This window comes from Phragmites australis, chromosome 12 (genome assembly GCF_958298935.1).
Source record: "Phragmites australis chromosome 12, lpPhrAust1.1, whole genome shotgun sequence".
NCBI classification, from domain to species: Eukaryota; Viridiplantae; Streptophyta; class Magnoliopsida; order Poales; family Poaceae; genus Phragmites; species Phragmites australis.
Genome location: NC_084932.1, coordinates 20598180 through 20606413, shown reverse-complemented (window position 1 = coordinate 20606413; position 8234 = coordinate 20598180).

Genomic DNA, 8234 nt, shown 5'->3' with positions numbered 1-8234 from the left:
CATGAGTATAGATTGTGGGCCATGTACTAATATGCAACCCAACAGCATAGTTAAGCCATATAACTATATATATAGCTACTCCCCCTCTACTCTCCAGCCGTTGCAGGCACACAACCGTCCAGACGGTCACTGACTAACCGCGATCCAGCACCTCCAGGATTGTCTATCATGGATAAGGATAAAGGATTAGAAAGGGTTCGTGAGAGTGTAGGTTTTTGGTCAGCCACTCCAAAAAGACACAAGAAATTTGAGAAGAAGACATCTGAAACGAACATTTAGTTTGAGGGTAAATTTGCCCTAGATTGTAAACTAGATGGAATTCCACCTATATCATGCTTAGCATTGCAATAGAATATAAATCTGTGTTTGAACGTCTAGCTCTCCATGAGAAGTTGTTTGCTCCTATGTGCTCAACTGAAGATGACAGGAAGTTTGCAAAGGACATTTGTGATAGGTTGAAGATTTTCTTTGACATAACTGAGCTACTTTTCAGCACTACCTATGTTACAGCTAATCTTTTCTTTCCCAAAATCTGTGGTATTTATTTATCTATCAAATGGGCCCATAGTGATGATTCTCAGGTAGAAAAGCTTGCATAATCAATGAAGGATAAATTTATTAAGTATTGGGCAAATGTCCATGATCTTATGGCAGTTGCTACTGTTCCGGATCCTAGGTTTAAACTTCATCTTTTCTAGGCTCTTTTTACTAATATTTATGGAGTAGAAGGTGCAACAACTCAAGTTAGGGAAATTAGAGGCTTCCTGTACAAATTGGTGCTAGAATACCAACAATCTCTAAAGGATGTTGGTACTTCTACTTCAGTTGTTTCAAATACTTTTGCCCATAACATTGGACTTGGAGAAATAAAGTTTTCAGCATTTTTTATCAATACATGTCTTCGCAGCCAGTAGTTACTTCTTCTCATGTATGCACCAATTTGGATTTGTATTTGGAAGAGCCAACTCTACCAAGGACACATGGTCTTGACATTGTTAATTGGTGAAAGTATGCTGGGATCACATATCCCACTTTCCAAAAGATTGCTCGGGATATTATGTCAATTCCCGTGACAACGACATATCTAATATGTGTTCAATACTGGTGGGAGGATAATTAGTCCTCGCCGTAGTCGATTTGCACCCAAAATTGTAAAAATACTTATGTGCATGCAAGCTTGGTCTCATACCGAGATGTTAGGTAAATAAATTAAGAAGCACTTCAATCTATATTTTTTCCTTTCTCCAGGTAATAATGCACTAACGTTTGAACACACCGTGCTAATAGGTGATGCTAATCCTATCATTGCTGCGATGATGACTTGCCTGTAGGACGAAGAAGAAGCACTGGTATTTTCACTATAGTTCATAATTCATACTATCAATTATTCATACTAATTCTTAAAATTGCCAATAAAATGATAAGTTCTTGTCCTTCTCATTTTCAGGATGATTTTGAATCTACTATGGTTGATTGCTAAGTGATGGAGATGGATTGATGGTGCCATTTGGGATGGCAGCTGTTGGAGGATGAACTCCACAAGCGGGGATCCGGAGGGACTCCCTTTGAGATTTGGCTGGGGGATGATTCTGAATCTACCTCGTACGTGAAATAAATGAAAGTAAATGAGATGCAGGTGGGACGGAAGATCGGATGCTAGATGACATAAATGCTCAAGGGATTTTAGACAGGTTCGGGCCGCACGGAGCGTAATACCCTACTCCTATGTGTATGCTATAAATGCTCTGAAAATGCCTCTCTAAGGATCTCTTGTGTTACAAGGGTTTTTGTTTAAGTCTAGAGCTTCGTGCTTCGTGTTCTTCGTCAACTTGTCTCGGTCCTAAAGAAGCTGTTGTCTTCTGTGCGATCTCTCCTCGCCGTCGGGATGCACCGCCTCCTTTTATACCATCGGAGGGGATTTGGTGTGCCCAGAAAGGAAGGCGCGAGTTCCAAGGTGCCATAAATGGAAAACAACCATCATGGGTTGCAGTTTGATGTGACGGGGGGGTTGAAACCGCGCTCCCGTCCGGTCCTGTCGTCATCATCCCGCTTTTCAGTGGGCGCTGCGGGGAGGGCCCACCGGGCAGCAACCAAGCAACCCCGCGTGCCCGCCCGGTCAGAGCGAGCTTGACACAGCAGAGCGGCAGGTGATATGCCTCGAGCCCTGTGTCGATATCCCGAGGCGCGCCGGATGACGCGCGATGGGACCTGCCGCGTTAAATGTCCCCACGCCTCCCTACCAGGCAGTGACAGGGACTGACAATAGGCGTGGGGGAGTGGTTAGAAGTGACAGGTCACGCTCCCTCTTAAATGCAGCAACGGGCCTCTCACCAATTGACACCTCACCGCTGAGCCTCCGTGGGGACCACCAGCGAAGGACTTCTCAGGTCCTCGGGGAACTGTGAGTGCTCGGGGACTACTGTTCATAACCCCGAGCACTCTCTCCCGGATATGCCTTTTCTTGGTCCTCGGGGAACTCGAGCACTCGGGGACCACTGGTCATGGCCCCGAGCAACCTCTCCCGGAACTGTGTTTGCTCGAGTCATCGAGGAACTCGGGTACTCGGGGACCACTGTTCATGGCCCGAGCGCCCTCTCCCGGAACTTGTACTTCTCGGGTCCTTGGGGAACTCGGGTATTCGGGGACCACTGTTCATGGCCCCGAGCACCCTCTCCTGGAACTTGGTCTTCTCGGACCTCGGGGAAAAGTCCCTGAGGGAAGGCACCATATGGCACTCTGCTGTCCTAGCCTCGGGACTCGGGGACCCCCGGTTCCCATGTCACCAACAGCAGCCCCCGGGCCCATTGGTAGGCAATGACCCAGAGACTGCGGATGGGGCCCTTTTTTCTTCGAGGCCGATCCCAGCATCGATGCCACGTGGCCTGTTCTCATGTGCTGGAATTATGCGATCTTGGCGGTCTTTCTGGACCAGGTTTTTGGTACGGCCCATGCAGGGAACCGAAAGGACGCATGTCCCTTTGACTTTCTAGGAGTGTGATAACGAGGCTGGAGGCGCGCGTGGCAACCGCGCGGATCGAGGATAGTGCGCCTGGAAACCACACGGATCGAGGGAGATTTGCCTGGCAACCGCGCCGATCGAGGGAAAGGCGCTTCGCGGAATGTGCCGCGGAAAGTGCCGTTTGAAATCCCCAAGATGTAAAAAGAGTGGGGGAGTGAACCGTTGCCCCTCACGCCATTCTTGCGATCGCCGCTTTTGTCTCCTTCTTCTTCCTTGCGCTCAGGAGCTCTCGCCCCCCCTTCAGCCCGCAACGCACCCTCTTTATCAACCCTTCCAGCACACTCCCCACCCCCAAAAGATGCCAAGGGCAGGAAGTAGCCACTGGGACATGTCGAGCTCTGACAGTGTGCTGCCAAAGTTCCGCATTGTGAACGAGAAGGGGGAGGAGAAAGTCCGCAAGCTGATGGTGCCCGCTAGCCAGCGGGAGGCATCGGTGGTGACGCCGGTGAGCTTTCCGCCCTCCATGCACCGGCTGGAGCGGATCGTCATCTTCTTATCCTTCATCGCCACCGGGCTGGTTCCGCCCTTCTCGACTTTCTTCCTCTAAGTGCTGGACACCTTCGGCATCCAACTTGCCCACCTGAGTCCGAACTCGGTGGTGATTCTGTCCATCTTCGTGCACTTCTGCGAGATGTTTGTGGGAGTGCCACCGTCGGTCGCCCTGTTCTGGCACTTCTTCGTCCTACGAGCGACCGGGAAGAAGAAGGGGTCCGTCGAGGTGGAGGTCGCCGGCTGCTGCAATTTCCGCCTACGGGAGGGGCTCGATGAACTCTACATCCCGCAAGTGTTGCGCAGCAAACGGGAGGACTGGCGTCGGGACTGGGTCTACATCGACGTCAGCCCCCATGACCGCCTCACGCTGCCCGACACGCCAGCGGAACCCCACAGACCGATCTGGGAGGCAGCCCCCGCGGAAGATGAGCGCCTTCGCCCGGTGCTGAACCACATTGACAACCTACACCGGGCGGGGCTGACTTCGCTGATGGTGGTCGCTGACTACCTGCGCCGCAGTCTGGCCCCTTTGTGGGAGCGGGCCCGCTTTGTCTGGATGTACACAGGCTTGGGCGACATCACGAGGACCCACATCGGCATGAACGGGGACATCGACGAGGGGGCGCTAGCGACCTTGCTGAAGGTGGTGACCGGCATCGACGACCTCGCCCGGGCGGTTCTGCCCCGAGAAGACCTGGCGCTCTGCGCAGACCCAGGTCGGGTGGCGCTGCAGGTGTCCATGCCGGAGTTCGACGCCCAAGGCCTGGTGGATCGTCCAGGGCGCCGGAACTCCGGGACCATACAAATCCCCAGGGTGGATGAAGAGGCCGGCAGCAGGCAGCAGGCGGGCGGCAAGGACACCGCAGGCAGCAGGTAGGCGGTAGGGACGTCGCAGGCAGTAGGCTGGCGGCCTGAGGAGACATGGGGAAGCATCCCCGGGCATACGTCCCTTAGCCGTCTTGATCGTCGTCGCCGTTGCCTCCGCGACAACGGCCAGCGGCAGGCGGCGCGACGGAGGGTGGCCGAGGCTGCCAATCTTTGGGAGCAGAGTCCGGGACGGAGGCCAGATATAGGGCGCGGTAGCTCGAGGGCCAGGGCCCGGCTGGCGGCGCAACAGCTGGCGGCCGAACCGACCAGCCGCCGGAGGTAGGCTCCGGGGCGGCTACTGGGGCCGACCTACAACGGCCCGAGGGCCAGAGCCCTCCATCGAAGAGGAGGAAGGCGGAGCCCAGACCGAAGCCGCAGGGCCCCGACTTCTGGATCCCTGAATCACGGTGGCGGCACATCTGCCCCGATGTTAGCTTGTCACTAACCTTTTTTGTTTTTAGGCCGCCCAAGGAACCCGCAGAAGGCTAAAGGCGACCGGAGGAGCCGAGGCCAGCCCCTGCTCCGGGGCCGAGCGCGCCTGTTCTAGAGCTGAGCGCGCCAATGGACTCGGAGCCGAGGGTGCCGGCCAGCCCTGAGCCGAGGTCCCCGGCTGGTCCCGAGCACCAAATGCCGACCGAGCCCGCCCCGAGCCCTCCGAGGACAAACGAGTGGCCGCAGGGGAGGTGGTCGCAACGAGGGCTCGCAGGGGACCCAGCCCCCGGCCACTTTCTAGCCAGGCCCCGGAACCCCTCCCGGAGGTGCTGGGCTTGCCCGGGAGGTCATCGGGTGGCTCGAAGTGGCCGTGGTGGTGGAGCAGGCCAAGCTCGACAAAGAGCACGTCGCCCTGGTTGAAGAGAGGGGGCGGCTGGAAGAGGTCGGGAAACTTTTGGAGACCCGTATCGCTTCGGCCCGCGCTTCTTACGAGAAGTCAATGCGCGAGGTGGCCAAGGAGCGGGAAGCGCTAGAGGAGACACGCGATGAGGCCGTCGCCGCGCAGGAGAAGGCCAGCCGCATGGAGCGGCTCGCGACCGAGCACGACCAGGCATCCCAGAGGCGGGCCACGGAGCTGCTTGCTCGGGAGCGGCAGCTGCTATCTTGGGAGGAGGTGGCCAGCAAAAGGAAGGAGGCCGCGCGATCTGCCCAGGCGGACTTGGCCGACCAGAACGACAAGCTCGAGCGTGGCCGCGCTGAAGTCCTCTGCTGAGAGGAGGAGGTAGCAGTACACGAGACCGACGTCGAGATAACGGCGGTGGCCCTTGATGCTCGGGAGGAGCAGATCGCGCGGCGCGAGGCGGATGCCGCCTCGGCATTGTCGGCCCTCACCGTCCGGGAGGAGTTGGCCGCCAAGTGTCACACCCGGTTTTAACGGCCAAAACCAGATGCGGCTTATGTGTGCCCAGGATGTTCAACACACATAAGGACGTCACAGGTGAAGTAACAAAAGCAATACTTTTATTAAATAATGTTAAACTCTTACAGCAATTGACATATATTGTCTACTATGAAGATATCTACAGCGGAACAGAAGCACTGGTGCCCAACAATATCGCAGGCAACTGACCGAGAGACACACGCCTAGAATGTCACAACCTTGTCTTAATAGTCTTCAACATCTTCACTCACTGAGCAGCAGCATACATGTCGCGTGGTGTAGGGAAAATAGCAAGTGTGAGCACATAAGTACTCAGTAAGTGGGGGAAAGTAATTATATGCAGGCTTATATCAAGAATAGGCTAACACAAGGTAAATTTTGCGTAAATGCGAGTAATAAAATCATATTTGGACTCAAAAGCATTAAGCAATTATTAAGTGAATGTAACCCATACAGTCCAACACGCAGCATACAAGGCTCCCCACCTTGCATACCATAACCGTCTAGCACTCCCTGTACTATAACCAAAACCATCTAGTACTCCCTGTACCAGAACCATAACCACAACCATCTAGTACTCCTTGTACCAGAACCATAACCACAACCCAACTAATCATGTGAGGATCCAAGTCTCTCATATCCGTGACCACGGCTGTTATAACAGTTTTACACTCTGTAGAGGTTGTCCAACTTTCCCTACGAGTCAGTGAATTCCATGTTGCCGTGTTCGCGAAACACTTAACACACGCTAGTGGTGTACCACCAAGAATCACTGCATGACAATTGCCACTAACCAGAGACTAATCCAGTATGTGTCTGCCCACTAGGTTTCACCGTCAGGCTTTACGCAAGCTAAGCTCCTACCCAGAAGCCTCCTTTTTTTGCTGACCCAACACACACTGGATAGACTCTAATCAGTATGTCACACCTTACCCATATCAGCCTCGTGGTTGGTATGTTACTTCTTGGGTTGTCGCTCCATGAACCGGTCTTTACTTAGGTTACTTGAGCAAACACTAAACCGACATCATAACCATGACAACCATCAACACCACTTTGCTCAAGGCCTAAGGTTCCATGTTGCTAGACCATTAATAAATTAACCATCAATGTTGTATATATTCATTAGTCAAGATTATGACACTTCTTAACATCCCAAAAGCATGGCTAAGCAATCTACCCATAAAAGGCACCTAACCATAAACCATCTAGGTTCTAAGGGATGATAAGGGAAAATCTATGGAAAACCCTAACATAAGTGACTACCCATCATATTGACACTGCATGCAATTTTGTAAAACAAAACATTTAAAAATATAGGTTCAATATGATCAAGGACACTTGCCTTTTTCCCAATGCTGCTCAGTGTTGTCGAAATCTTGGTCTTGAAGTCCCTCGAACTGCTTCGGAACGTTATCGATTAATCGCGAGAACTACCGACAAACAACACAAAGAAAAACACTAAGAACAACATACCAACATCATTAAAACACTTTTAAAACACTATGATTGGATAGAGATGATTTTAGAAACGTTTAGACGCAAGAATCGTCTAAATCAGAGTTAATATGAAAAGAGAACAGCTTTCAAGAGATGGATTAGACTGAAAAGGAAATGCTGATTTTCCGAAACTATTTTCATATGGGAAAGGCATTATTGCTCAATCACTATGTCAGGCTTGACAACATCATTGCGCAAGATTCAAGAAGTGTAAGGCAGACTAGACTTCACTGACTAGGCTTAGGAGAATGATGTGGTGCTGACTTGGCATGCTATACAAGTATCATCTTGGATTAAAGAAGGGATACACTGAGATCTAATATCGACCTCCTATGATGGATCAAAAAGGCTAAAGTTTGCACTTCTAGGTTAAGGATATTACTGGTGACTCTATGTAGCGATGGTGGTTCAGGTTTCGTCGGAGTGGCGATCGGGCATGTGGCCACAGACATCGATGTTGGCTTCAGTGGTGTTTCAATGAAATGAGGGAAGCATGGTGTAGAACGTAGAAAGACTAATACAGCGGTATGGTTGGTTTTGGAAGGGATCATCCATGGTAGCAGCAAAACAGCGATGACTGCTTCTAGGTTTGGTGGTGACCGCGAACAGATGTAGGAACGAAGACGCTCACGTTCCAGGAGATTGGCTATGAATTTTGAGGAACCGTTTGAACAAGGATGTTCATATAACCCGGGAACATAATGCTATGGCATGGGTTTTGGTAGATCATCCACTGAAAGGAAGAACGATCAGCACAGATGATACTGTTGATGGCTGTGACGTGCTGTGGTTGCTAATGGCATCCTGGTTGTGTCGCTGCACAAATGGGGATGGGCTCCTAGGGTAACGTAGAAGACTCCATGGGACATGCCGTGATGCAGTTGGTGCATCCATACGGCTTTCGGATTGACGGGGGACGCGAATGCAAATCCAGTGCGCGCGCAGAACGCGTCCAGAAACCGGACAGCGGGTATGTTGACCTTG